At 40.0% G+C, this 16,228-nt stretch overlaps 1 protein-coding gene across 1 annotated transcript in view; it reads left to right on the plus strand.

Annotated features, from left to right (window-relative positions):
* The window catches only part of nexmifb (neurite extension and migration factor b), a 381,629-nt gene that overhangs the window by 97,012 nt on the left and 268,389 nt on the right, over positions 1-16,228 (plus strand). The window lies entirely within an intron of this gene.

The raw sequence follows: 16,228 nt of genomic DNA on the forward strand, positions 1-16,228 counted from the left end.
GAAAATCTCCCGAAATTCAGGCGGAGCTGGAAGCCACGCCCCCTCCAGCTCCATGCGGACCTGAGTGACGTCAGGTGCGCAACACCACGTAAATCGTTGGCCAACCAAAAAGTAACCCCAGTACGCTATAGCCAACATTCACCAGGAGATGGCAACAGACAAACATAGATCACTATTACATGCCTCCCCTTTTAGAAATGTATAGAGGTTACTCAAAATAAATAAACAACCCAACCAAAAAATGCAGCAGCTCAATTAAAAAACTGTACTTAAGCCACATTCCTTTCTTTTTTTTTTTTAGTACTGAACTCTTAACCCTCATTTGTAAAAAATAACATGCTTATTATACAAACAGTATTTGTACACCTTTAACACAGATTTTTATACTGTCTTCAGAGATTCAGTTTTTTTGGTGGTACTCGAAACCTTTCTGGGTACCTGCGAAAGGGTGTTCGGCATGGTTAGAAAAATAGTGACAGAGAATAGAACAAGGATTTCAACCCTTAACTCAACAATGAGTAGATGAGTGTTATGTGTGTGTATATGTGTAAATAAATGAACACTGAAATTCAAGTATTTCTTTTATTTATATATATATATATATATATATATATATATAGCTAGAATTCACTGAAAGTCAAGTATTTCTTATATATATATATATATATATATATATATATATATGAAATACTTGACTTGGTGAATTCTAGCTGTAAATATATTCCTCCCCTCTTAGCCCCGCCCCCAACCACGCACCCGCCCCCCCCCAGACCACGCCCCCCCCCACCCCCACCCCCCACCTCCCGAAATCGGAGGTCTCAAGGTTGGCAAGTATGCATATTGCCATCATATTGCAGTCTACACATATATATTATGTTTGACTGCCATCTACTGGTTACACTAATCATTACAGAATGTACCAAATAACATTTCTTCGAGGTCGGTAAGCACAACCAGAATTATTCCGTACATTAGGCGCACCGTGTTATAAGGCGCACTGTCGAGTTTTGAGGGGAAAATAAATATTTTAAGTGCGCCTTATAGTCCGGAAAATACGGTACTATTGACTGGGGCGGAATGGGGCTGGGGGTTTAGTTTGGGGCCAGGAAAAAAATAAAAACTTGAAATAAACATATATCCATGTTACGGCTGCAGACCTTCTGGAGCCGCTCCATCCAGCCGTCGCACCTCAAGGGGTTAAAAAGTGTTGGTACATCATAAGATAAAACATTCTGTCAGGAGAAACATTTGGATGCATCCCAAATGTGTATCTAAAAAACATAATCCTCTCGAAATAAAAACATGCTGAAAGATGAAGACACGTGAGCAATTAGATCTCAGCGATTGCTGGGAGACTCATTTGGGGATTAGTGTCGCTGAACATATTTGATATTGACACCATGTGTTCACTCACTTGCTCATGAGCGGCTGTCAGGCTGAAGGTTCGGTTCCTGTGGATGGATGAATGGATGGTATTATGGCTTTTGGCGTGTTGGCATGTTGATGTTGTGAAGAGCTCTCTGCGGACTGCAGTGTAGTTGGTACCTCAACGGAAGGCTGCCGAAAAAGTGATATGATACGGATCACTTAGTATAGTGCCTTCCATGACTTTTGACAGAAACAAAAAAAAAACAGACTGTTTGTGGAGTTATAGTGTTAATTGACTAGCGCAGTGATTCTCAAACTGTTTATCACTGGTGCTAAGAAGGCTACATCTAGTGGTGCGCCAAAAATGTGATTAATTAACAGTATTGGGTTTGTTACTGAAAACCAGTAACTAGTTACAGTTACTACTTACTTTATTTCAAAAGTAACTCAGTTACTAACTCAGTAACTTACACCAAAAAGTAATGCGTTACTGTGAAAAGTAATTATTTAGTTACTTATATATATATATATATATATATCAGTGACGTGCGGTGAGGTTGATGGCTGGTGAGGCACTGACTTCATCACAGTCACATTTACAAACATATGAACCCTAAAGAGTATCTTATTCACCATTTGATTGGCAGCAGTTAACGGGTTATGTTTAAAAGCTCATACCAGCATTCTTCCCTGCTTGGCACTCAGCATCAAGGGTTGGGATTGGGGGTTAAATCACCAAAAATGATTCCCAGGCGCGGCGCCGCTGCTGCCCACTGCTCCCCTCACCTCCCAGGGGGTGATCAATGGGATGGGTCAAATGCAGAGGACACATTTCATTACACCTAGTGTGTGTGTGACAATCATTGGTACTATAACTTAACTTTAACTTTACACATACAAACTGTAGCACACAAAAAAGCACATTTAATAAAAAAAACGTTATTATGGTCTTACCTTTACTTAGAAATTAAGTCCATGCGCCGCAACTAAAGCCCTCACTTAAACTTTCCACGTGCAAGATTAAATCTATTTAAAAAAGTGTAACCGAGGGTTTATAAATGTCGCCTATACTGTATGAAACTACAAAATAACAAACACGGAGGCTTCAGTTTACACGAGGACCACTTTATTTACCTTCTTTCAAAAACCTCCGCAACGTGACATCACTTCCGCTCTTTGGCAAAAGACGGCGCTTAGATGGCAGCATATGTTGTTCCAAAACCTGTATGTACCTTTCAGCATTAATGGTGCCTTCACAGATGTGTAAGTTACCCATGTCTTGGGCACTAATGCACCCCCATACCATCACAGATGCTGGCTTTTGAACTTTGCGTCGATAACAGTCTGGATGGTTCGCTTCGCCTTTGGTCCGGATGACACGATGTCGAATATTTCCAAAAACAATTTGAAATGTGGACTCGTCAGACCACAGAACACTTTTCCACTTTGCATGAGTCCATCTTAGATGATCTCGGGCCCAGAGAAACCGGCGGCGTTTCTGGATGTTGTTGATAAAAGGCTTTCGCTTTGCATAGTAGAGCTTTAACTTGCACTTACAGATGTAGCGACCAACTGTATTTAGTGACAGTGGTTTTCTGAAGTGTTCCTGAGCCCATGTGGTGATATCCTTTAAAGATTGATGTCGGTTTTTGATACAGTGCCGTCTGCGGGATCGAAGGTCACGGTCATTCAATGTTGGTTTCCCGGCCATGCCGCTTGAGTGGAGTGATTTCTCCAGATTCTCTGAACCTTTTGATGATATTATGGACCGTAGATGTTGAAATCCCTAAATTTCTTGCAATTGCACTTTGAGAAACGTTGTTCTTAAACTGTTTGACTATTTGCTCACGCAGTTGTGGACAAAGGGGTGTACCTCGCCCCATCCTTTCTTGTGAAAGACTGAGCATTTTTTGGGAAGCTGTTTTTATACCCAATCATGGCACCCACCTGTTCCCAATTAGCCTGCACACCTGTGGGATGTTCCAAATAAGTGTTTGATGAGCATTCCTCAACTTTATCAGTATTTATTGCCACCTTTCCCAACTTCTTTGTCACGTGTTGCTGGCATCAAATTCTAAAGTTAATGATTATTTGCAAAAAAAAAAAAAAAAAAGTTTATGAGTTTGAACATCAAATATGTTGTCTTTGTAGCATATTCAACTGAATATGGGTTGGAAATGATTTGCAAATCATTGTATTCCGTTTATATTTACATCCAACACAATTTCCAAACTCATATGGAAACGGGGTTTGTACTAAAAGACAAGTTGTCTAGTATGTTCACTATTTTATTTAAGGACAAAATTGCAATAATAAACATATGTTTATATGTTTTATATGTTAATGTACACTAAGATTTTTTTTGTTAAATAAGGCCAATAGTGCCATTTTTTGTGGTACCCTTCATTTAGAAAAGTACCGAAAAGTACCGAAATACCAAATATTGGTATCGGGACAACACTAATAGACACACACCGAGCACCCGCTGGCAGAAATGTAGATCGGCGCCTATGATTGCGCACATATTTAAAAAAAACCAAAACAGAGTAACGTTGTGTGGTCACGGCGAGCTTGGAGCACTTGGTAGGGCCATACTTGCCAACCTTGAGACCTCCGATTTCGGGAGGTGGGGGGTGGGGGGTGGCGGGCGTGGTCGGGGGTGGGGCGGGGGCGTGGTTGGGGGCGTGGTTAAGATATATATATATATATATATATATATATATATATAAGAAATACTTGACTTTCAGTGAATTCTAGCTATATATATATATTTATATATATATATATATATATATATATATATATATATATATATATATATATATATATATATATATATATATACATATATATAAATAAATAAAATAAATACTTGAATTTCAGTGTTCATTTATTTACACATATACACACACATAACACTCATCTACTCATTTTTGAGTTCAGGGTTGAATTGTCCATCCTTGTTCTATTCTCTGTCACTATTTCAGAACACACACATTATACAAATATACATTATAAAATCAATAAGAAAACGGGAGCTCTAATTTGGGAGTCTGAATTAGGATCAGAAGTTCCTATATAAACATTGCACACTCACGTCGCCTTTTTGTATCGATTACTGCAGCTGTGCACTGGATTCATTCACAAATACAAACTACAACTCACAAACACTTTAGAGTTAGGCTCCACCATCAGAATGCGTACTTGAACTTATAAAGATCACATGGATATTATTCAGTGAGTTGATTCACCAAAACTAACCTGTTATACAGGAAGAAAAAGCACACAGGATGTTTCAATTGTTCACAGACTGGTCGCGCTCATCAGAATGACAAGACACTTCCGGTCTGCAGGTGATAGCATTCAATTGGGAAGAAACGCCCTACTGCCCCCTACTGACCAATGTGAATACTGATAAATGTGTAATGACAGCTCCAAAAACGAATTCAAACCACAAAATAAAATAAATAAATCAACACAAAAATGTGACACATTATGGGTGGGTCACATATGCATGTACAGTAGATGGCAGTATTGTCCTGTTTAAAAGTGTCACAACATTGCTGTTTACGGCAGACGAACTGCTTTACGTAAACGAAAACTTGACTGCTGTTGTTGCCGCGCTGGGAGGACGTTAATGAAACTGCCTAACAATAAACCCACATAAGAAACCAAGAACTCGCCCTCCATCATTCTACAGTTATAACGTGAATGGGCAGGCATGCTATATATATTGTGGGAAAGCGGACGTGTGAACAGGCTGTCAACACGTCACTCAGGTCCGCATGGAGCTGGAGGGGGCGTGGCCTCCAGCTCCGCCTGAATTTCGGGAGATTTTCGGGAGAAAATTTGTCCCGGGAGGTTTTCGGGAGAGGCGCTGAATTTCGGGAGTCTCCCGGAAAATCCGGGAGGGTTGGCAAGTATGGGTAGGGCATTGAAAGCGGTAGAATACGAGAGAGGAGGGTTGAGAGAGAGCCGAAATGACCCGTTCCTCTCTTGAATGCCTCTTTATTTTGGGTAATATGGCAGTGTCTTGTCTGGCTTGGGCTCCCGAGGCCCTCATGGTGCACAGTGACCTCTCATTACCACTGCTTGTGGGAGCGTGAAGAGGAGATCGGTGCAAAGGGCAGCCGGGTAGATGCGTCTAACCTTTTAAACCATCCGAATATGTCAACCATACAAATAACTCATTAACCTTATCCATTTAAATGAAAAGGCTCCTACTTTTGCACCACACCCCTTTCCTGTCTTTTGTATTAGTTGTTTAATTGTGAGGAAAATGGCGAGTCCCTCTGCAATGGGACTTAGTCGGTATAGGGCAGGGGTCGGCAACCCAAAATGTTGAAAGAGCCTTATTGGACCAAAAATACAAAAACAAATCTGTCTGGAGCCGCAAAAAATTAAAAAGCCATATTACATACAGATAGTGTGTCATGAGATATAAATTGAATTAAGAGGACTTAAAGGAAACTAAATTAGCTCAAATATAGCTACAGATAGTGATGGGTCCGGCAACACCGATGCATCGGCGCATGCGTCGAGCTCATAGAGCGAAACCCTGTGTCGGTGCGCGTACCGCTTTTAGAAAGTCACGTGACCGATCATGAGCTGTTTTGGTCACGTGACCGATACGCCAACTGTGTCGCCTCCTCTGTGCCCTGTGAGCGGGGTCTTTCTACAGCCGGAGAAATAAGAACTAAGAAGAGAAATCGTCTAAAATGTAATACGTCGGGAAAACTTTTCTTTTTTTTGTATAAAAATGTGTAAAAATATAAAATTAAAACAATTCCCAGTCCACAATCATCCACAACACGTTCTCTTAGATTTCCATGTTATGATGCATGTTCACATTATTTATTGACTGTATCTAAAAAAGATAAAAAAATATTTTTATTTAAATGAAGATATGAAATAATCCTAAATGAAATACAATGACTTGGTTTATATTATTGTATATACTAGGGCAGGGGTCACCAACGCGGTGCCCGCGGTCACCAGGTAGCCCGTAAGGACCAGATCAGTCGCCCGCTGGCCTGTTCTAAAAATAGCTCAAAGAGCAGCACTTACCAGTGAGCTGCCTCTATTTTTTAAATTTTATTTATTTACTATCAAGCTGGTCTCGCTTTGCTTGACATTTTTAATTCTAAAAGAGACAAAACTCAAATAGAATTTGAAAATCCAAGAAAATATTTTAAAGACTTTGTCTTCACTTGGAATAAGCGGTAGAAAATGGATGGATGGGTCTTCACTTGTTTAAATAAATTCATTTATTTTTTACTTTGCTTCTTATTACTTTTAGAAATACAATTTTAGAGAAAAAACACAACCTTAAAAATGATTTTAGGATTTTTAAACAAATATACCTTTTTACCTTTTTAAATTTCTTCCTCTTCTTTCCTGACAATTTAAATCAATGTTCAAGTAAAAAAAAAATTTTTTTTTAATTGTAAAGAATAATAATTTTAGTTTCTGTTTTTTCGACGAAGAATATTTGTGAAATATTTCTTCAAACTTACTATGATTAAAATTCATAAAAATTATTCTGGCAAATCTAGAAAATCTGTAGAATCAAATTTAAATCTTATTTCAAAGTATTTTGAATTTCTTTTAAAATTTTTGTTCTGGAAAATCTAGAAGAAATACTGATTTGTCTTTGTTAGAAATATAGCTTGGTCCAATTTGTTAAATATTCTAACAAAGTGCAGATTGGATTTTAACCAATTTAAAACATGTCATCAAAATTCTAAAATGTATCTTAATCAGGAAAAATTACTAATGATGTTCCAAAAATTCTTTTTTTAATTTTTTCAAAAAGATTCAAATAAGCTAGTTTTTCTCTTCTTTTTGTCGGTTGAATTTTCAATTTTAAAGAGTCGAAATTGAAGATAAACTATGTTTCAAAATTTTATTTTAAATGTTTTCGTGTTTTCTCCTCTTTTAAACTGTTCAATTAAGTGTTTTTTTCATCATTTATTCTCTACAAAAAACCTTCCGTAAAAGGAAAAAAAAATGTACGACGGAATGACAGACAGAAATATCCATTTTTTTTATATATATAAAATGTATTTATTTAGCTATTCTTGTTTAAATCACACTTATGTGTAACTTACAAATGACAATATATTTATTTATCTAAGTGTGTATCAAACTCGTAGCCCTTCGCATTAATCAGTACCCAAGAAGTAGTTTTTGGTTTCAAAAAGGTTGGTGACCCCTGTACTAGGGCATAAAATCAGTGTCAGTTGAGTCGGTCCATAGGTTGCCTGTAGGGATTTTTAATGTCCAGCAGATGTCAGTATTTAGTGACACAGTATCGACACAGTATCAATACAGTTTTGCAATGTGTCGAAACGCTTCATGACGCCTCATCAACCCATCACTAGCTACAGATGAGGCATAATTATGCAATATGTACATATAGCTAGCCTAAATAGCATGTTAGCATCGATTAGCTCGCAGTCATGCAGTGACCAAATATGTTTGATTAGCACTCCACACAAGTCAATAACATCAACAAAACTCACCTTTGTGGATTCATGCACAACGTTAAAAGTTTGGTGGACAACATGAGACAGAAAAAGAAGTGGCATAAAACACGTCCTAGAAAGTCGCAGAAAGATATACATGTAAACAAACTAAGGTGAGTTCAAAGACTGCAAAAATTAGTAGTACAAAACGGCGCTCGCCAAATACTCGAATCAGTGAAGCATGTTTAATATAAACGTCAGAGGTGGGACCAAGTCATTGTTTTGCAAGTCACAAGTAAGTCTCAAGTCTTTGCCCTCAAGTCCGAGTCAAGTCCCGAGTCAAGACAGGCAAGCCCCGAGTCAAGTCCAAAGTCAAGACTGGAAAGTCTCAAGTCAAGTCCCAAGTCCTGCATTTTGAGTTTCGAGTCCTTTCAAGTCCTTTTAACCACAGACTAATATATTAACACAGATTGTGTATGCTTTTCAAACGCTGTATTTATTTATTAAAACAAGTGCATTTTAAATTGCAGGAAAGAAAATTGTGCTGACATTGCACTTTATAATAGCACTATTAACCAGTCATTTTAAACATTAACTCATTCCTTTACAGAACAAACACATTGAAAAACAAAGTGCAAATGTACTTATTTGTACAAAAGTGCTAACATTGAAAAAACATGACATATACGTGAACATAACAAAAAAGTTGTACTTTTTATATGTCAGGGCCCTATGCTGCATTGCATTTGCAAAAGACCAAATTAGCCAAGTCATTTGTGCACGATGGGGGCGTAGTATGATGCCACCATGGCTGAAAACTCGCTCCACTGGAGCACTGGAGGCAGGCACTGCCAAGACTCTCATGGCCACTCGGAACAGTGTAGGAAGAGTCTTCATGTTCAATGCCCAGAACAAAAGGGGTAGAGAGTTGTTTTGGGTTGGTGCACTACTTGTAAGTGTATCTTGTGTTTTTTATGTTGATTTAATTAAAAAAAGAAAAAAATATATATATATATTTCTTGTGCGGCCCGATACCAATCGATCCACGGACCAGTACCGGGTTGGGGACCACTGAGGTAAACAACCAACAGTATGTCAGAAAGCTAGCTAAAACGGTACACTCATTCATAATATAGTATACATTTTAACTGACCTTTATTTGACTATTTTTGTCTTTTTTTAGGTGGCTAAAATACGCGGTGCTGCTGACCGCCGTCTAACGTTACGTGTGATATATTGACTAACGTAACCCTGCTTAAAAAAAATCACTGAACAAAAAGTATGAATAAGGTAGTGAACTGCAACAGATTCCCGTGTTTGCAATAACGTTAGCAGTGAGTTTACAGCCTCACTGATTTAACTACACAGCAAATAAAAGTCACGTTACTTAGCCAATAAACGTTATCTTACATTCAAAACTTACCGTTCTTTGTGCAACTTCAAATGCCGGACGAAGTTGGAAGTTGTTGCCTCTCCATCAGTCATTTTGGAACCGCATGTGTTGCATACTGCAAACCGTTTTGTGTTGACCACCTCGTAATTTTTATACCCAAACAAAATTATTTTAGGTATCATTTTTTGTTCACTGGCGTGTGGTTTGGACATGTCTTCTTCGTTGGTTGTCCTGCAATTTGATTGGATGAATGCTGTGTGATGAAAACAAAGTAGATGTAATTTGATTGGCTGTTGTACTGAGAGCACACCAGCTGACACACGCAACGCTGATAGACAAGTACACAATGAAAAATACGGAGCGCTCCCGAATAACTTTTTCATCTTTGGGTTTTGGGGAAAGTAGCAAGTCATGTCAAGTCATGTCAATTCAAAAGGCTCAAGTCCAAGTGAAGTCACAAGTCATTGATGTTAAAGTCTAAGTCGAGTTGCAAGTCTTTTTACATTTTGTCAAGTCGAGTCTAAAGTCATCAAATTCATGACTCGAGTCCAAGTCATGTGACTCGAGTCCACACCTCTGATAAACAGTGTGCTTTATAACAATTAGGGAGGTTTGTGTTATGTTTGTCCTCCTACAGAAACCATATTAAAACAAACATTTTTTTTTTTCCCGCTCAACTTTTTCCATTTTTCATACATTTTTGAAAAAGCTCCAGAGAGCCACTAAGACGGCGCTAAAGAGCCGCATGCGGCTCTAGAGCCGCGGGTTGCCGACCCCTGGTATAGGGAAAGGAGGTGTCGCTGGAGGGAGTGTGTTTACGTTAGCGCGTGTGTTGTTTAGGAAGTGGCCCCCGGCCCTGTTCAAGTTGCACAGGAGTGTATTGATTGGAGGAGCTCAATAGTCGGGCTCTTTTAATCACCCCTGCTCAGAGGCTGCATTGTCCCAAAGGCCTGGAGAATAAACCGGCCTAATAACCCCGTGCATATGCACACGGCCCCTGGCTCCCAGGCAAGTGGAGCCCCGCTCGGGCCCACACAGCCACTAATCAATAGCACTGATTACCAACAGGGAGCTGGACTCGCCTTTGTTCTCCTTGGAAACGCATCTCCTGCATTACCGCATCTCCTCTCAACGTTGATGCGTTAACGCCAACACGTTGCGAATAGCAAACATCTTAAAGGCCTACTGAAAGCCACTACTACCGACCACGCAGTCTGATAGTTTATACATCAATGATGAAATCTTAACATTGCAACAGTTAGCTTACTAAAGTGCAATTTTAAATTTCGCGCGAAATATCCTGCTGAAAACGTCTCGGTATGATGACGTCAGCGCGTGACATCGCGGATTGTAGAGGACATTGTGGGACAGCATGGTGGCCAGCTATTAAGTCGTCTGTTTTCATCGCAAAATTCCACAGTATTCTGGAAATCTGTGTTGGTGAATCTTTTGCAATTTGTTCAATGAACAATGGAGACAGCAAAGAAGAAAGCTGTAGGTGGGAAGCGGTGCATTGCGGCCGACTGCAGCAACACAAACACGGCCGGTGTTTCATGGTTTACATTCCCGAAAGATGACAGTCAAGCTTTACCAATGGCCCGTGGAAAACTGGGACAACAGAGACTCTTACCAGGAGGACTTTGAGTTGGATACGCAGACATGGTACCGTGAGTACGCATGCAGCTGCGGCTTCCAAACATTTGATCGCTTGCCCGTACGTGCGTGCCGCTATGTGCATGTCACGTACGTAACTTTGGGGACTTTGGGGAAATATATGTGCTGTATGAACTTTGGGGAGGTGAACGGTACTTTGGGCTGTGGGATTGAGTGTGTTGTGCAGGTGTTTGAGTTGTATTGGCGGGTTATATGGACGAGAGTGGGGAGGTGTTTGTTATGCGGGATTAATTTGTGGCATATTAAATATAAGCCTGGTTGTGTTGTGGCTAATAGAGTATATATATGTCTTGTGTTTATTTACTGTTTTAGACCTTTAACAAAGGGAAATGCGCTCGTTTTTGCGCTGAATGACGAGTTACAAACCCAAGTGATTCATGGCCACATTTTGAGGTAAAGTGACGTTTTATTTATATAATGCGTATTTCCCAGGTTGAAATGGTTAGGATTTACCGTGCTTTCCGAACCATAGGGCGCACCGCCGATGAATGGCCTATTTTCGATTTTTTTTTACATATATAAAGTGAACCGGATTATAGGGCGCATTAAAGGAGTCCTATTATTATTATTTTTTCTAAATGGAAAACACTTCCTTGTGGTCTACATCAGGGGCCCTGTCAGGTTCATTAAACAAGACAAGAAGCGAGGAATCAACGAATCAAACAGGGACAGAATTAAATTTGGCTCAATGAGGAGAAACGCGTGCACCTGTACCCTTGTTCAGTGTCCCAGATTGTACACATCCTCTTTTATTTGGACTTTCCCTGATTACATGGCAACAGCTGTTTATAAGGGAGGGGGGTCGTAAACAGCCATCGCCTCTGATTACAAAACAGTTAAAAAAAAAGGTATTAAAGAAAGGGCATCTCTATCCTCCTTCAAAACCGCAATAAAAGTACACCTCCATGCAACTTCAACTCTAAACTAACACCCTCCCCAGATTGTTAATAATCAAATGTAAACAATCAAATGTAGATACTTTTCTTATGCCTTCTGATCTCTCTCTCTCTCTCTATGTCTACTACTTGCTGTACATATCCTACCAAGTCAGACCTACACTGTTTCAATATCCATTTCTCTGTTCTCAATTGTTGATGACTGATGATAACAACCAAACCTAACCCCCCCCCCCCCCCCCCCCCACCCCGAATTGTAAATAATGTAAATAATTCAATGTATACACCCTGATGATTATCTTGTGTGATGACTGTATTATGATGATAGTATACAGGTAAAAGCCAGTAAATTAGAATATTTTGAAAAACTTGATTTATTTCAGTAATTGCATTCAAAGGGTGTAACTTGTACATTATATTTATTCATTGCACACAGACTGATGCATTCAAATGTTTATTTCATTTAATTTTGATGATTTGAAGTGGCAACAAATGAAAATCCAAAATTCCGTGTGTCACAAAATTAGAATATTACTTAAGGCTAATACAAAAAAGGGATTTTTAGAAATGTTGGCCAACTGAAAAGTATGAAAATGAAAAATATGAGCATGTACAATACTCAATACTTGGTTGGAGCTCCTTTATGGTCCGTAAACCAGGCACAGGTAGATTTTGCGCTGTGTGCAGGCGCCAAGTCCTGTTGGAACTTGAAATCTCCATCTCCATAGAGCAGGTCAGCAGCAGGAAGCATGAAGTGCTCTAAAACTTGCTGGTAGACGGCTGCGTTGACCCTGGATCTCAGGAAACAGAGTGGACCGACACCAGCTGGACTGCTGCTGAGTGGTCCAAAGTCATGTTTTCTGACGAAAGCAAATTTTGCATTTCCTTTGGAAATCGAGGTCCCAGAGTCTGGAGGAAGACAGGAGAGGCACAGGATCCACGTTGCCTGAAGTCTAGTGTAAAGTTTCCACCATCAGTGATGGTTTGGGGTGCCATGTCATCTGCTGGTGTCGGTCCACTCTGTTTCCTGAGATCCAGGGTCAACGCAGCCGTCTACCAGCAAGTTTTAGAGCGCTTCATGCTTCCTGCTGCTGACCTGCTCTATGGAGATGGAGATTTCAAGTTCCAACAGGACTTGGCGCCTGCACACAGCGCAAAATCTACCCGTGCCTGGTTTACGGACCATGGTATTTCTGTTCTAAATTGGCCCGCCAACTCCCCTGACCTTAGCACCATAGAAAATCTGTGGGGTATTGTGAAAAGGAAGATGCAGAATGCCAGACCCAAAAACGCAGAAGAGTTGAAGGCCACTATCAGAGCAACTTGGGCTCTCATAACAGCTGAGCAGTGCCAGAAACTCATCGACTCCATGCCACGCCGCATTAACGCAGTAATTGAGGCAAAAGGAGCTCCAACCAAGTATTTAGTATTGTACATGCTCATATTTTTCATTTTCATACTTTTCAGTTGGCCAACATTTCTAAAAATCCCTTTTTTGTATTAGCCTTAAGTAATATTCTAATTTTGTGACACACGGAATTTTGGATTTTCATTTGTTGCCACTTCAAAGCATCAAAATTAAATGAAATAAACATTTGAATGCATCAGTCTGTGTGCAATGAATAAATATAATGTACAAGTTACACCTTTTGAATGCAATTACTGAAATAAATCAAGTTTTTCAAAATATTCTAATTTACTGGCTTTTACCTGTATATGATAGTATATATCTGTATCATGATTAAGTGGACCCCGATTTAAACAAGTTGAAAAACTTATTCGGGTGTTACCATTTAGTGGTCAATTGTACGGAATATGTACTTCACTGTGCAATCTACTAATAAAAGTCTCAATCAATCAAAGGTCGGTTCAAAGAAAAGGTCGTAAACAGTTCAAAGAAAAGGTTGCCTGGAGGGGAGCCTGGTCGTGCTTCCTCTCCGCTTTGTAGTTCTCGGGTCAAGACAAAATCTTTCTGTGGATTACAATACACCAAAGAAACAGAACACCTTCATGTTGCTTCCCATCCTACACAGTGGAGTTTTACAAGCCTTTTGTTTGGTAAGATCCAAGACAGCTTTTGTCCTCTAGCCAAGAACTCATGGCAACACAAAGTTGTGTGATAACTTAGAGACAATTATTCTGACAGGTCCCCAACCTTTTTTTTGCACCAGGGACCCGTTTTATGTAGGCATTATTTTCACGGACCGGCCTTCCACGTGTGGCAGATAGATATAGCAAATAAGTGCATGCAAAATGAATACATGAAAAACCTCACCATGCCATTCAATTAGTGGGAGCCTCTGGACTTTTCCCTTTGCAAAACAGCTCCCATTGGCTTTTGTTTCTTTTGCTCATGTTTGCTAGTAGTAGGCTTTTTGTTTGGCTTCAGTATCTGATGGGTTCATACTTGCCAACCCTCCCGGATTTTCCGGGAGACTACCCGAAATTCAGCGCCTCTCCCGAAAACCTCCCGGGACAAATTTTCTCCCGAAAATATCCCGAAATTCAGGCGGAGCTGGAAGCCACGCCCCCTCCAGCTCCATGCGGACCTGAGTGACGTCAGGTGCGCAACACCACGTAAATCGTTGGCCAACCAAAAAGTAACCCCAGTACGCTATAGCCAACATTCACCAGGAGATGGCAACAGACAAACATAGATCACTATTACATGCCTCCCCTTTTAGAAATGTATAGAAGTTACTCAAAATAAATAAACAACCCAACCAAAAAATGCAGCAGCTCGATTAAAAAACTGTACTTAAGCCACATTCTTTTCTTTTTTTTTTTAGTACTGAACTCTTAACCCTCATTTGTAAAAAATAACATGCTTATTATACAAACAGTATTTGTACACCTTTAACACAGATTGTTATACTGTCTTCAGAGATTCAGTTTTTTTTGGTGGTACTCGAAACCTTTCTGGGTACCTGCGAAAGGGTGTTCAGCATGGTTAGAAAAATAGTGACAGAGAATAGAACAAGGATGGACAATTCAACCCTTAACTCAACAATGAGTAGATGAGTGTTATGTGTGTGTATATGTGTAAATAAATGAACACTGAAATTCAAGTATTTCTTTTATATATATATATATATATATATATATATATATATATATATATGTATGTATGTGTGGGAAAAAAATCACAAGACTATTTCATCTCTACAGGCCTGTTTCATGAGGGAGGGTACCCTCAATCATCAGGAGATTTTAATGGGAGCATTCGCATACCATGGTTTATATAGGGCACAGAGTGGGTGGGTACAGGCTGGCCTAGGGGCGTGGTGATTGGCTCATGTGTTACCTAGGAGGTGTTTCCGTCTATGGCGGCATGTTGTTACAATTTCGCTGCGCTTGTTGAGGGATGACAGGTCTGGACGGTAAATAATAAACAGTTTCTCTTTCAAGCATAGGTTGCATCTTTTATTACCACTATTGTAAGGTGTGCTGGATGCAAGAATTTGCCATGTTATTGAATATTCAACATTATTGTCTTTGAGGTCCCAAATGTGTTTGCTGAGTTCTGTGGTATTTCGCAGGTTTTTGTTCCTGAAAGAAGCCTTGTGATTGTTCCATCTGGTTTTGAATTCTCCCTCGGTTAATCCTACATATGTGTCGGATGTGTTAATGTCCTTGCGTATTACCTTAGATTGGTAGACAACTGATGTTTGTAAGCACCCCCCGTTGAGGGGGCAATCAGGTTTCTTTCGACAGTTACATCCTTTGTTGGTATTGGAGTCGCTCTGTCTGGGGGTCGACGGCTCATTTGCAATTGTTTTGTTGTGGTTTGAGATGATTTGTCGTATATTGTTCATGCAGCTGTAGCTCAATTTAATGTTGTTCTTGTTGAATACTTTTCTTAGGGTGTTGTCTTTGGGAAAGTGTTTGTCAATCAGATTGAGGAATTTGTGTCCAATGTTCGTTGAGACGTTTTTGCTGTATGGGGGGTTGTACCAGATGATGTCGTTTCGTTTTCTGTTCTTTTTTGGCTGGTTTCCTGGCGTGGGTTCATAGGTGAGGGTGAAATTGTATCCGCTTTCATCAAGGGCTTTTTGGTACGGGGGGGTTGCTTGGTCAAATTCAGCTTTGCTAGATGGCAGCATCGATAGCCTTTTATTGATTCCGGTAGGTATTCTTTTCGTGGTGGTGGGTGGGTGGTTGCTGTCATGGTGCACGTATTGGAGTGTTGTGTTGGGTTTCGTGAATGGTTGGTAGCTGTTATTTCTCAGGTTGAAAGTGACGTCAAGGAAGTTGACGGTTTGCTTGTTGGCTTCAATCGTGATCCGTAGGCCGTTCTCTTTGAAAATTTGGCATATGCGCTTCTTGGTATTCTCGCTGCTCCTTGGCGAGGCGCGACACACTGCCAGTCCGTCATCACGGTAAATACCAAGGTTCAGATTGAGGCTAGCGAGCTGGGAGAGGAGGAAACT

This window comes from Nerophis lumbriciformis, linkage group LG35 (genome assembly GCF_033978685.3).
Source record: "Nerophis lumbriciformis linkage group LG35, RoL_Nlum_v2.1, whole genome shotgun sequence".
In the NCBI taxonomy this organism is placed as follows: domain Eukaryota; kingdom Metazoa; phylum Chordata; class Actinopteri; order Syngnathiformes; family Syngnathidae; genus Nerophis; species Nerophis lumbriciformis.